Genomic DNA, 14,972 nt, shown 5'->3' on the forward strand with positions numbered 1-14,972 from the left:
CTGGATGTGGTGGTGCATGCCTTTTGTCCCAGACTTGGGGGGCAGAGGCAGGTAGGTCTCAGTTTGAGTTCATCCTGGTCTCAAGATCCAGTTCCAGGTCAGCCAAAGCAACACAGACAAACTCTGTCCTGAAAAACAAAAGCAAAAAACCCCCCAACCAACCAAAAATACCATGTGTTTGCCAGTGTTGATAGCTTGGGTCTGTTTTCCTAGCATTTTGGAGGCAGTGGCAGGGGGATCACTGCCAGCTATTTAATGGCCTGAAACATTCTTTGTTCTACTTTGTGACAGAAAACTGCTTTTTGTTTCTTTGTTTAAAAGTCTCACTTTGTATCCATGGCTGCCCTGAAACCTTACTATGTAGAAGAAAGACCAAGCTGGATTGGTACATTCATGCAGCACTCAGGAAGGAAGAAGGAAGATCTCTGAGTTCGAGGCCAGTCTAGTCTTGAGAGCAAGTGCCAGGTCTTAAAGAAACTTGGTCTTGGGGGCTGGAGAGATGGCTCAGTGGTTAAGAGCCCCGACTGCTCTTCCAGAGGTCCTGAGTTCAATTCCCAGCAACCACATGGTGCCTCACAACCATCTGTAAAGAGATCCGATGCCCTCTTCTGGTGTATCTGAAGACAGCTACAGTGTACTTATACATAATAAATGAATAGATCTTAAAAAAACAAACAAACAAACAAAACCCCCCAGAGATCCACCTGCTTCTGCCTCCAGAACCCTGCCCCGCTACCACCAAATACTTTTTTTTCTTTTTTTTTTTTTTGGAGCTGGGGACCGAACCCAGGACCTAGCAAGCGCTCTACCACTGAGCTAAATCCCCAACCACCACCAAATACTTTTAAAACCAACCAGAGGCCTGGAATCTCCACATTTGGACAGAATTATACGCTCATTTCTCCAAAGCTAATGGCTTTCTTCGAAATCATAAGGAAAATTGTGACCATTGCTGTTTCTACCTCACACCCTGTGCTTTTACTTATTCATCTGGTTTATGAACCAGAGGATGGCTAGTAGCCGATGGCAGCTCAATAAATATTTGGAAAGCTAATTACTGGGCCTCAACAGGTTCTGCAGGAAATGTGGCCAGGACAGAGCCTTGCAGAGCAGGCAGGGCCGTGCCAGAGCCAGGATCAAAGCGTTTCCCAGGCCTGCCCTTACCCCCGCGTGGGTTCTGTCCCGTCCTTGGGCAGTCTGGCCACCTCTCGGCTTCACTTTCCTCCCAGGGTGCTCATTTCCGAGCCTAAGAACTTCCCTTTCATCATTACTATCTCCCATCTGGACGACCCAGTACCCTCCCCCAACATCTAAGCGTCGCCGCAGTGCCGCCACCTCTGCGCATGCCCTTCGGCTTGAGGCCCAATTTCGTGTCTTGAACATAAGTGTGCGCTTGCGCAGAGCCGCCCAGAGCCCCCCAATATGGGCGGTGCACCAGGATCTCGTGTGGCCTCTGGACCCGCCCATCTTCTCACTACCTCAAAGGACCAGTGCGCATGCGCACAACGAATGGCTGAGCATGCGCACAGAGAGCGGAAGGGTGGGCTGGCGCGCGCACGAGGCCGGACGGGCAGCGGAAGCAGGGGAAGTGGACTGGGTAGAAAGGGAGGCGGGGGCGCGCGTAGCGGGCGCGCGGGCTGCGTGTGTGCTGGGGGGGGCGGCCAGCCGAAGCCGAGCGGGCACGCGCGCGAGGCTTTCCCACTAGCTTGGCAGCGGCGGCGACGGCTTCTTTGTTTCGTGAGGAGAAGCGAGACGCCCACTCTGTCCCCGACCCCTCGTGGAGGGTTGGGGGCGGCGCCAGGAAGGTTACGGCGCCGGTACCTCCAGGTAAGGAATGGAGACTCCCGGGCGGAACGAGACTCCCGGGGCTTGGGGAAGACGGTTTGAATGAAGCCGAGGCGCCGGGAGGGGGAGGGGGCAGCTGGGCGACCAGAGCGGGGTCGGGGTACGGCGGCGCCTGAGGGTCAAGAAGCCTTGCGCGCGCTGCTCAGGCCGCAGTGCAGCGAGACCGCGGCTGCTTCCAGGCTCTGTGGCCGGCGAGGCGGGTGACTCTGGCCTGTGTGAAGGCCGCGCGCGCGTTCTCGTGGGGTCTTGGGACAAAGCTCCTTCCTTTTGGCGTTCCAGAGATCCAGGTCCCCCCCACTTTAATTTCTGTGAATCTTAACTTTGAACAGTGGCTAGGTGTCTTGGGCTTCTCTGGCCTCGTTTGTGCGATTCTAATGCCCTGTGGTCGGGCGTCGGGAGCAACATTTTACCTCAGATATTGATGCCCAGTGTAGCTTGGGCACAGTCATGAGCCCTCTTCGGTCCTCAGACCTCACTTTTTTTTTTTTTTTTTTTACTTTTTGATAAATTTCATTATTGCAGATTTTAAATTTCTTCCGTGGCTTCAAAATGTTTGCCTAAAAAGTGAAAGATGCCTGGGAACTTTTGCTCACGGCCGCATTGTTTTTCTTTTGAGTCTCTTGGCTCTTCCCAGTTTTTCAGATAGGGCTTTTTATTTTAAAACCTCGAAGGCAATTGTTTTGTGCGGGTCGGAGGGGCATCTTCTTGATCCTCTTTACCTCCAGTGACTCCTCAGGAACTGGAAACAAATTTTTTGTTTGAATTGACAGACAGGCTTTGAGTTTGATGCCCAGCGTTGTCTGCCAGCTAGTTGTGTGGCCTTAGGCGAAATCGCTAAATCTCTCCAAACCTCTTGGTTTCCTCCTTTGTACAAGGGAATCACTTTCACTGATAGGATTGGGAAAAAATAGCTCCTGCATCATCATCATCATTCTGATTTTGAAGACAGGATCTTATAACCAAGGCTGCCCTCCACCTTCTTATGTAGACCAGGCTGGGCTTGAATTGCTCATCCTCATCTTCCTGCCTCCACCTCCCAAGTGCTGGGATAGCATATTCAGCCAGGCTTCCTGTACTGTTATTGACTGGTCCAGCAGATAGTTGAATTCCTACTTTGTGTTACATGTCTTAGTAGGGGAATGGGCTGTAATGGAACCATTACTCCTTGGCCTGCATGAGTATTGGTTCATAAAGAAGTACTTGGTTTGTTTTGACCTCCTCCCCTCCCCCTTTCTGGTCTCACTGTGTAGCTTTGGTTGTCCTGAAACTCTGTTATCAGGCTGGCCTCAAACTCACACAGCTCTGCCTGCCTCTGCCCTCTGAGTGCTGGGATTAAACTCTTGCTTAGCCATGCCGTTGGGCCCATTTGTGTTTTGTTTTGTTTTTTAATTAAATAGATTTTATTTGTTTATTTTATGAGTCAGGGTTTCTCTGTGTAGCCCTGACTCTCCTGGTACTTGCTTTGTAGACCAGGCTGGCTTCTAGCTGAACTCAGAGATCTCTCTGCCTCTGCCTCCGCCTCCGGGAGTGCTGGGATTCATTAAAGTGTTGCTGTTCCTTATTTATTTGTGTGTGGAGGTCAGAGAACAACTTTCAGGGGTCAGTTCTCCCCTCTATCATGTGGGTTCCTGGGATTGAACTCAGGTGGTCAGTTTTCTGTGGGGTACTTTACCTGTTGATTCGTTTCTCCTGCCTAAGCTCTAAGTGTGTTGAATTTTTGTGGTGCTGATCAAAGTTGATCCTGTACATGCTAGGGAAATGTTCTACCACAAGCCAGTACCCAAGCATGGTTTTGATCTTTTTATTTTTATGAATGTGGGATATTTTTGTTGTTGTTTGTTCATTTTGGGTGTTGTTGGGCCTGGAATCCATGGCCTTCTGCATGTTAGACATGATATATTCTCCCCAATCATTTAGCCTCACAACCTATCATGTGACAGGACAGAGTGGTTGCCTGAGGGAGCAGTGGTGGGCATAAGTCTAGAAGCTGCATGGAGGAGGACCCTTCATTTACAATTAGGGAAGATGTGTCTCCCCACCCCACACGCTGAGAATGGAATGGTGCCTGCAGAACTGTTGCTCTGTCTGTCTGGTCTGCAACAGTGCAGTTGGAGCAGGCAGTAGTGAGACAGGACAGGAGGGTCCTGGGGAGGATGAACTTGGGTGATTGGTACAAGATCCAAAGCAATAAATATTTGTTGCTGCTGTTTGGCCTTGAACTTTCCAGGCCATTGCTCTTCTAGCCCCAGATGTCACTGCTTTGAAAGTGATGAAGTCACTGGTGAAGTCTGGGGTCCTGGTTTGGTGGTTTGTTTGTGGCTGGATGTGAAAGGTGTTTTTTTTTTTTTTTTTTTTTTTTTTTAAATATTTATTCATTTATTATATATAAGTACACTGTAGCTGTCTTCAGACACACCAGAAGAGGGCATCAGATCTCTTTACAGATGGTTGTGAGCCACCATGTGGTCGCTGGGAATTGAACTCAGGACCTCTGGAAGAGCAGTCGGGTGCTCTTAACCGCTGAGCCATCTCTCCAGCCCTTTTTTTTTTTTTTTTTTTTTGAACTTAAAAATTTTTGTTTAATTTTGTGTGATATATGGAGGTCAGAGGACAACTTTCAGGAGTGGATTTTCTCCTACCACGTGTGTCCTGGAGATTGAATTGCAGGTCATCATATTGGTAGCAGATGCTTTTCTCTGCTGATCCTTCTTGCTGTCAAGCGTGCTAGCTCTTCAGTGTTCTCTGATTCCTATGCAGCCCCCTGAGTCCTGGCACTCACCTGTAAAACAAGTACACTGGGATGTCACTGTACCTGGTGATAGGCTTGAATAAAGTGACGAGCGAATCTGCTAACTATAGTGAACACCATTTGTTTTTTGTTTGTTTGTTTGTTTGTTTGTTTGTTTGTTTTTCGAGATAGGGTTTCTCTGCGCGTAGCCCAGGCTGGTCTCCATCTGCCTGCCTCTGCCTCCAGAGTTCTGGGATTAAAGGTGTGAGCCACTACTGCCTGGCATGGGCACTCTTTGTTACAGTTAATATTCTGGGTTCATTTCTAGTAGTTCTTTTTTGTGGTGCTGGGGACCACCCAGAGTTTCCATAGTATAGCTGTGGTGGTTTGAATGAGAATAGCCCTCATAGGCTCATATATTTGAAAGCCTGGCAGAACTGGTTTTAGGAAGGATTAAAATATGTGTCTTTCTTAGAGGAGGTGTTTCAGTGGGGGTGAGCTTGAGAGCCAAAAGCCTATGTCAGGCCCAGTCTCTCTGTGCTGCCCCCTTGTATATCAGATGTGAGCTATCATCTATTGCTACGGGAGCCTGCCTGCCTGCCTGCCTGCCTGCCTGCCTGCCTGCCTGCCTGCCTGCTTGCTGCTGTGAAGCTCACAGACTCAGCTTCAGGAACTGTGAGCAGGAGCCTGGATATAACGCCTTGGCTCTGGTGTCTTCACAGCAGTGGGGAGTGCTTTACCATTAGGTTAGTCTTTCATTGTTTGTTACGTTCGTGGTAGATTGGGGGCCAGGAACTGAACTTGGGTCCTTTGCGACAGCAGCAAGGGCTCTTAACCTCTGAACCTTCCTCCCGGATCTCATGTTGAACACTTTTAAAATATTTACTGTCCATTTGTAGTTCAAGAAAGAATTTTGTTTTTATTTTATTAGCTCGTTTATTGATTGTCAGTCTTTTCTAGGGCGTATTTAATTTTAGCAAGTTTATTTTGTATGTGCGCATGTAAAAGGGAGAGGAGGACATCACTCTGTCTTTCCACTGTGGGAAACAAGATCCTAGTAAAGCAAGAAATTACTGGAAGTGAGATGTTTTGTAATACACTGCTTTTGCAGAAAGGGATGCCAGCATAGAGAATAGGCAAAAATGGCTGGCATGTTTTTGTTTTTGCTTTAAAAAAAAAAAAAACCAAAAAGACAAAAAAACATGGGTCTCATTGTGTAGCAGGGCTGACTTGGAACTCATTCTTAGACCAGGCTGGCCTAAAACTCACAGAGTTCCACCTGCCTCTGCCTCCTGAGTGCTCCACCACACCCAGTGCTCAAGACTGCCTTGTTTTACATTGTGTGTGTGTGTGTGTGTGTGTGTGTGTGTGTGTAAAATGGTCGGAGGTCAGAGGTCAACTTTCAGGAACTGGTTCTTCAATCAAGTGAGTTATAAGATTCAAACTCAGATCATTGGGTGAAGTTGCAAGTGTCCTGACTAAATTAGGGTTTTTATTGCTGCATTGAAACAAAAAGCAAGTTGGGGGAAAAATGGGTTTCTTTGGCTTACACTTCCATGTTTCTGTTCATCAGAAGTCAGTATTGGAACTCAAACAGGGCAGGAATATGGCTGGATGCAGGAGCTGACGCAGAAGTCATGGAGGGGTGCTGCTTACTGGGGTGCTCTCCATGTCTTGCTCAGTTGGCTTTCTTAAAAGACCCAGGACTACCAGCCCAGGGATGGCCCCGCCCTGGGTGGGTTGGATCCTCCCCACAATCTTTATTAAGAAAATGCCTTAGGGCCAGATCATATGGAATCATTTTCTCAATTAAGGTTCCCTCCTTTCAGATAACTCTAGTTATGTGTTGTTGGCATAAGACCAGCCAGCACATGCTTTTAACCTTGAGCCATCTTGATTGCTCCTAACTTTTTGTTTGTTTTAAGACAGTGTTTCTTTGTGTAGCCCTGTCTATCCTAGAACTTGATCTGTAGACCAGGCTGGCCTTGAACTCCTTGAGAACCTTCTGCCTCTGCCTCCCAAGTGCTGGAATGAGAGGTGTGTATTGCCATCACCTTACCCTAATTATTGTTTTGAGACAGGCTCTTGCATAGCCTAGGTTGGCCTGGAATTTGCTATATAGTTGAAGGTGACCTATTACTGTTTTTTTCCTTTTTGATAGGGTCTTACCACATATTCCTGGCTGGCCTCAAACTCATGACAATCCTCTTGTCTCAGCCTCTCAGGACTGGGTTTACAGGCTTGGATACCACACTTGGCTCACACTTGCTGTTTCATTTTCGACTTCATCACAAGGTGAACATAGCATCTCACTGAGTGGCTAGCAAGGGTTCTGTGCTTTCATAAGCTGTAGTAGCATTGAAAAATACTTGAGAGTTCAATGATTTTTGATTTATTTTGTTTTTAACCAAGAATTTGGGGCCGGGATCTAGCTTAGTGGTAGCTTAGTATGCACTAGGCCCTAAAGTCTATCTCCAGTCAACACAAGCACAGACACAGTCCATAGAAAACATGGGTCTGGAGGGATGAAGAAATGGCTTAGTGGTCAAGAGTACTGGCAGCTCAGCTGGGTGGTGGTGCCTTTGATCACAGCACTCAGGAGGCAGAGACAGATGGCTCTCTTATGAGTTTGAGGACAGCCTGGTCTACAGATGGAGTTCTAGGACAGTACTGTCAGCTCTTTGAGAGGACCCAGGTTCCATTCCTAGCAGACACATGGTGGTTCATAGCAGTCTGTCACTCCATTCCTGCAGAGATCCAGTGCCACCTTCTAGCCTCTATGGGCACTGCACATAGGAACTACACAGATACCCATGCAAGCAAAACACCCACAGATGTGAAACAATAATTACAACAATGGAAACATGTGTGAAACTGTTTTTGTTTGTTCCTGTTTGATTTTTTTTTTTTTTGAGACAAGGTTTCTCTGTGTAGCCCTGGCTGTCCTGAAACTTACTCTGTAGATCAGGTTGGCCTCAGATGCACAGCGATCCATCTGCCTCTTCCTCCCCTGTGCACCACCCCTGCCTGGTATGAAGCTGTTCTTTGATATTTACTGTTACTTAACAAAATGTCTCAGTTTAGTCGTTTTCATAAACATAAATAAATAAATGATTTTTTTTAAAGTGGGCTGGAGAGATGGCTCTGCTGGAAAGATTGCATACTTTTCTTTCAGAAGATCAAACTTGGTTTCCAGCATTCATGTTGGGTGTCCCATAACTACCTAATTTCTACAACTCCAGCTCCAGGAGGATCTGATATCTTTGATTTTCTTGGACACTTGTGCTTATGTGTGTATACCCACTACACAGACACACAGATACACATAATTAAAAATAATAGCATCTAAAAATGATGTGTACCTGTGTAGATATATGCATGTAGGTACCTGTGGAAGCCAGAGAAGTCAGGAGTTGAGTCCTCTGGCTGGATTTGAAGTTACAGGTAGTGTGAGCTGTGCTGCATGTGTGCTGGGGTTACATACAGGTGTTGTGAGCTGTGCTGCATGTGTGCTGGGGTTACAGGTGTTGGTCCTGCATGTGTGCTGGGGTTACAGGTGTTGTGAGCTGTCCTGCATGTGTGCTGGGGTTACAGGTGTTGTGAGCTGTCCTGCAAGTGTGCTGGGGTTACAGGTGTTGTGAGCTGTCCTGCATGTGTGCTGGGGTTACAGGTGTTGTGAGCTGTCCTGCATGTGTGCTGGGGTTACAGGTGTTGTGAGCTGTCCTGCATGTGTGCTGGGGTTACAGGTGGTGTGAGCTGTCCTGCATGTGTGCTGGGGTTACAGGTGTTGTGAGCTGTCCTGCATGTGTGCTGGGGTTACAGGTGTTGTGAGCTGTCCTGCATGTGTGCTGGGGTTACAGGTGTTGTGAGCTGTCCTGCATGTGTGCTGGGGTTACAGGTGGTGTGAGCTATCCTGCATGTGTGCTGGGGTGAGCTCTATTCTTTATAAAAACAATAAATGCTGAACCATCTCTTCAGACCCTAAAATACAGAAAATGGAATGGCAGTGTGGCTCAGTGGTGGAGCATTTGCTTAGCATTTTTACTCCTGGGTTCAGTCAGTCACACTACACACTGAATGTTTAAAAGCTCTGAATAAAAGTGGCAGTATTGTCTGGGATATGTCAAGGATCTGTCAGTCAAGGCCACGAGATCTTACTGATGTCATATCTTAGCAGAAGTGTTAAGCTCATTAAGGTAACTAGTGAGTTTGCTGTTTGCTGTGTACCTGCAGCTGCTGCTATGAAGTTTTCTGTATGTGGAGTTGGGAGACTTTGTCTAGGGGTTGACATTTCCATAGCTGCATGAAAGAAGGGGCTGTTGTTGGCTTCCCTTTGTTTTCCTCCCGGAAGGCGATATATACAGAAATAAGCAAGTGGATGTTAGCAAACAGACCAGCCCTGATCCCTTCCTGCCATTTGTACCCCAAGCTGGTTTCTAGAGCTTATGAGATGAATTCAGGCAGCCCAAGCTGGCTTCAAACTCATTTTGTGCCCGAGAATGATTCTGAACACCACCCTTTACTTCCCAAGTGCTAGGATGACGGGTGTGGGATATACTTACTGTTTGACTTTTTTTTGAGGGGTAGGATAGGAACTGTTTAGATCTTCTTATCTATCTCGCTGGCCTGGAACTCAAATGAAGCTCCTGTTAGCCTTGGCGTTTGGATGCTTCTGGCTCACCCTCCTATGTGCTAAGGTTAGTGTGTGTGCCACCATAGTCTGCTAACAGCTTGTCTTTTGCCCCGTGTGTTCACCAGTGAATGTGGTTAAAATTGCCTGGGGTGTAGCTTGGTTTGTAGAGAGCTTGCCTGACATACATATATGAAGTCCTGGGTTCCATACTGCAGAAACCAGCATGGTAGTGTATGCCTGTGAACCCAGCACTTGGGAGGTAGAGGCATGAGGATCAAAAAAATCCAGGGTTTAGCTGGGTGTAGTCGTGCATGCTTTTAATCCCAGAGCAAGAGACAAAGATAGGCAGAGGTAGATGAATTCGAGGTCAGCCTTATCTATATAGTTCCAGATCAGCTGGGGTTACATAGTAAGTCTGTATCTCAAAAACACAAACAAAATTCTCAAGTTCAGCAACAGAAAAACAAGCAGTGCATTCATTTTCAACTGTGGTGACTGTCAGTTTTAAGTTGTTTTGCCAGCTGGGTATGCCTCATTGGCTCAGGAAGCAGGTGGCTACATGACAGTTGCTGCATCACCTGTGACAGTGGGAGGCGTCAGTCAAGGACATCTGATGTGCTTCTTGCGTGTGTCCTAAAAGTCTCAGGAGAATTGCACTGTGGGCCATCATCCCACTGTGCCCTTGGAATTTAATCTGGAATCCAGGTGGACATGTGTGATGCTGTTTACTTCCCAGTACACCCTCTGCCTGTGAGAGGTTCGGTGACCTCTGTAGGTATTGTTCTGCTGTTGCTCCCTGCTTCTCTGTCATTCATCGTCTTCTGTGCCCCTGGTGGGAACTTCTCCCACCTACGTTATTTGTGTATACACTAGGCTAGTGGGAGCTAGTGAGAGGCCTACTGGGGTGGAACCAACCTTAAACAAGAGAAAGGATATGGACAGAACAGATTTGTGTAACCTTACTGCAGATGTGGGGACTAGGCACAGTCTAGCCAGTGGTGAAAAGCTCATCCCAGGGGTAGAAAGGCTAAGTGGGCTATATCCTTGTAGCCCCCCAAATCACTGTTGAATTCATAAAACTCCCTGAGGATGGTGAGGTCTATCTGACTCTCAGGGCCTGTGGTACTGAGATCCTTTTTTTATTATTATTAAAATTATATTGGTGTTCTGCCTCCATGTATGTCTGTGTGAGGGTGTCTGATCCTCTGGAACCTGGAATTAACAGATAGTTGTGATTGTAGGTGCTGGGATTTGAACCTGGACCCTAAGAACAGCCCATCTCTTATCCACAGAGCCATCTCTCCAGCGCACAGTGCTGAGATCTTAAGTGATTTTCAAGTGAATGAAAATAGAAGGGTACAAGATCCCAGAATCCATGCACAATTTCTTTTCACCCATTCACTCACTCACTCACCCACCCACCCACTCACTCCGTTCTTCCCTCCTTCCCTTCCTAGCTCTCTTTCTTTTCTTTTGACCGGTTTCTTTGTGTATCCGTGGCTGTCTTAGAACTATCTCTGTCAACAGCCTAGTCTCAAATTCAAAGAGTTTGTCCCTGCCTCTGTCTCTGCCTATGCTGAGATTAAAAGTATGCATCACCGCTGCTCAGCAACACACACAATTTCTAAGTCCAATTTGTGTGTGTGTGTGTATATGTACATGTGTACGTGTGTACATACGTCCATTGTTGCTTTCTTCTGACACCAGAAGAGGGCATCAGATCCCATTACAGATGGTTATGAGCCACTGTGTGGTTGCTGGGATTTGAACTCAGGACCTCTGGAAGAGCAGCCAGTGGTGCTCTTGACCGATGAGCCATCCCTCCAGCCCTTGGCTTTTTTTTTAAAACCTTGTGTGTAGGCATGTGTTTGGTGGCCCAAAGGTAACAATGAACATCATCCTTAATTGCTGTTTGCCTTGTATTTTGAGCTTTTGAAAACAGAGTGCATTGGTTGGTTTAGCCCCTTGTTGTGGTGGCCACAGGCAGTTAGTGTTCACATGGTGCTTTACTCAGCCTTGGTGCTTTCAGAGGGAGTTCTTTGCTCACTGAACCCCCTCCCAACCCCTGAGTTTCAGTAGTGAAGCTGCCTACCTAGATGCACTCCTTTCTGTTCCCTGTGCAGAGCTCCCTTGTTCTTCCCCAGTGTTGGTAGACTGCCTAGCTGATGGTGGCTCTGCTCACTTGCTGGCTTTTCTGCAGCCTGATGTTTCAGAGGCAGCAGCTAGAAGAGCAAGTGCTGTTTTTGTTTTTAGGTTGTTTTTTTTTTTTTTCTTTTTTTTCTTCTTTTTTTTTTTTCTTTTTTCTTTTTTTCGGAGCTGGGGACTGAACCCAGGGCCTTGCGGTTGCTAGGCAAGTGCTCTACCACTGAGCTAAATCCCCAACCCCTGTTTTTTTTTATTTATATTTGTATGCATGTATCATGTGTGTAGATACCCAGGGAAACCAGAAGGGTGTCAGAGCTCCTGAAATAGGAGTTGTAGGACATTGGATTTGTATTCATTGGGAACTGAGCTCTGGCCTCCTTGAAGAGCTGTTGCTCCAGCCTCCAAGTGACACTCTTAAGAGCCTCTTGTACTTTATGTAGTGGTTTAAATAAATGGTCTTGGTTCTCATAATCTCAAGCATTTGAGCCCCCGTTGGTGGTGCTGTCTCGGACGGCCTTGCTAGAGGAAGTAGCTCAGTTAGGTCGGGATTAAGAGTGTACATAACAGCCTTACCCTACTTTTTCTTCTTTTTGCTTGTGACTGAAGATAGGACCTCACAGCCCCCTGTTCTTGCTGCTGTGCCTGCCACTTGCTGCTATACTTCCACAAAGACATGATGGACTCTTAGTTCTTTAGAGCCTTAAACCAGAATATAGTCTCTTTTCCTTAAATTGTCTTTTATAGTCATGGTGTTTTATCAGGAACATGAGTAACGAATGAACCTTCAAAAGTTGATCTTTTTTTTTTTTCTTTTTGAGACAGAGTCTGTGGAACATTTGCTTTCCTGGACATCTGTCTCAATATGTAGACCAGGCTGGCCTGGCCTTTTAATTCGAGATCTGCCTACTGCTGTTCCATGTGTTGTGATTAAAGGCTATGATAACAGGCTTTGTCCTTAAAGGCGATACTAAGCTGGGTGCTGGGGCTCCTGTGTGACCTTATCAATGGGAAGTTAAGGGCAGCAGAATCTAGAGATCTAGCCTGAGATAATTTCTTTTTTTTTTTTTTTTTTTTTTTGGTTCTTTTTTTCGGAGCTGGGGACCGAACCCAGAGCCTTGCGCTTCCTAGGTAAGCGCTCTACCACTGAGCTAAATCCCCAGCCCCCTGAGATAATTTCTTAAAAAACAAAATGAAGTCAGTTCAGGAGTACTGTTGAGCAGAGGCCATAGCAGTCAAATGCCCTTGCTTTCAGCTCATTGACAGGGGCGTTGGCTTGTACTGGCTTTGGGGTTGTAAGGAGATGCTGAACTACTGTTTTCTGGTGATGCTTGCAGGTTTGCCTCAGCTTTATCTCTAGCTGCCTAGGAAGTAGAGGATCCGATAAGATTAAAGCTTTTGCAGGTAGCAGGCACCTATAGCTTTGTTCACTGGACTCAGGTTCCTAGTCGGCAGCCCCTTTTTTTTTGCGACAGGGTGTCTTTGTGTAGCTCTCTGGCTATCCTAGAACTAGCTCTGTAGACCAGGCTGGCATTGAAATCAGATCTACCTGCTCGTCTCCCACCCACCTACTCTGCTTTTTCTTCTGACTAGCCTTAAAACCGAATGGAAATAGTTTAGACTTTAAAAACCAATGTCCCTAAGTGTTTTGTCTGCATGGTGTATCTGTGCACCACTTTTGTTACTGGTGCCTGTGTGTGGAGGCCAGAAGATAATATTGGATCGCCTAGAACAATTGTTCCTTGTCGTGTGGGTGCTGGGAATTGAACCTAGTTCCTTTGGAAGAGCAGCCAGTGCTCTTGTTCTTACCTTGGAACCATCTCTCCAGCCCCAGCAGCAGTTTGGACTTTTAATCTTCTATCTAGAAAACTGTTTCCTCCTTTCAGATTAAAAAAGTTTTACAGTTTTCTTTTGTTTTGTTTTTGTTTTTTGAAGACAGTTTCCCAGGCTAATATCAAATGTCTGTGAAACCTCAAGAGCTCTGATCTTCTTTGGTGCAGGGTTTCTCCCTGGACCTGAAACTTGTTTTGGTTGAAGGATTGTCTTCATGTCCCAGTCCTGGGATTACAGGCAAACACAACCATGCCCTGTTTTGTACATGGGTGCTGAGGAATGGAGTTCAGAGCTTCAGTGCTTGCATAGCCAGTGGGCTTCTTTGTCTTTGAGAGAAAGTCTTACCATGTAGCCCTGGCTGGCCTAGCAGGGTTTCACGTTCCTGTTTTGAAGACTTAATTGATAAAATCAACCATAGGGAAATAAACTGTAGAAAAGCAGGCCCATTAAGTGCTGAGAAATACTGTTTTGAAGGGTACTCCAGGAGGCCCAGGCAGCTTTTTGGCCTAGATACCCTGAGGAACCACCAGCCCCTTCGCCCACTACAGTGGTCAATCCTTGGGATTGTGGTAACATGATAGGCCTGCGCCACCGTACTCTGATCTGATTTCTCTGCCTGAGATACAGTGTTTTCTTCAACCAAATGAAGGCAAGGTTTGGGATCACAAATGACTTTTGATTTCTGTTTTTTGTTTCTGTTTTTCTTAGTGATAAGAATATATTACGGGGGTTGGGGATTTAGCTCAGTGGTAGAGCGCTTGCCTAGCAAGCGCAAGGCCCTGGGTTCTGTACTCAGCTCCGAAAAAAAAAAAAAGAATATGGCATCATCAGGAAAGTGATTTAGATATGGGAATTGTATCTCAGACCCTGTCTCAGACTACAGAGTTGTTATAATGCTTTTGGACTGGATAGCTACAAAGAAATTACTTTCCCATGGATTAATTTTGTTGTTGTTGAGTACACATATGTTTGTATTATGTATATGTGTGTGAGCCATCTCATGAGCCCTCACAGTTCTCTTTATGGTTTAGCATAAGGGCATGTATGTGCATGTGGAGGCTAGAGGATAATCGTGGGTGTCATTAGAAATGCCATTCACCTTTGAGAGATCTTTTATTGTCCTGGGGTAAACCTAGGACTTCATGTATGCTATTCATGTGCTGTTCCACTCAATCACACATTGAGCCCTGAGAGAGAGAGAGAGAGAGAGAGAGAGAGAGAGAGAGAGAGAGAGAGAGAGAGAGATTCTACTACTGTATAGAATGGGTATCATGGCATATGATTTTTTTTTTTTTATTTTATTTTTTCGGAGCTGGGGACCGAACCCAGGGCCTTGCACTTGCTAGGCAAGCGCTCTACCACTGAGCTAAATCCCCAACCCCATGGCATATGATTTTAATCCAGGTGGATTGCTTGAGTTCCAGGATGGTCTGATCTGTATAGTAAGACCTTGTCTAAAAACATTACAAAAAAAAGTGTGTGTGTGTGTGTACGTACATATATAAACACACACACAAATATATATATTTGTTTTTTTATTTCTCATTGTATGTGTATGTGCACGTGCTTGAGTTGAATGTCCGTGGAAGCCAGGAGAGGATATTGGATACTCTAGAGCTGCAGTTACAGGGCTGTCAGCCACCCAGTATGGGTGCTGCGAACAAAACTCAGGTCTTACAGAGGAGCAGCTATCACTTTTTCTTTTATAAAAATTTATTTATTTTATAGACAGTGTTCTGCCTGCATGTATGCCTGCAGCCAGAAGAGGGCACCAGATCTCATTATATAGAT

The 14,972-nt window shown here is 46.2% G+C and overlaps 1 protein-coding gene across 10 annotated transcripts in view; it reads left to right on the plus strand.

Annotated features, from left to right (window-relative positions):
- The first annotated feature begins 1,533 nt into the window (after nucleotides 1-1,533).
- Nucleotides 1,534-14,972, plus strand: part of Smarca4 (SWI/SNF related BAF chromatin remodeling complex subunit ATPase 4) — a 91,619-nt gene continuing 78,180 nt past the window's right edge. For 7 of the 10 annotated variants that reach the window (XM_087560319.1, XM_087560320.1, XM_087560316.1 and 4 more), the window contains exon 1: nucleotides 1,664-1,827. The gene's annotated coding sequence lies outside the window, so the exon portion shown is untranslated. 10 annotated transcript variants of the gene reach the window in all.

This window comes from Rattus norvegicus, chromosome 8 (genome assembly GCF_021556685.1).
Source record: "Rattus norvegicus strain SHRSP/BbbUtx chromosome 8, alternate assembly SHRSP_T2T, whole genome shotgun sequence".
Classification (NCBI taxonomy): domain Eukaryota; kingdom Metazoa; phylum Chordata; class Mammalia; order Rodentia; family Muridae; genus Rattus; species Rattus norvegicus.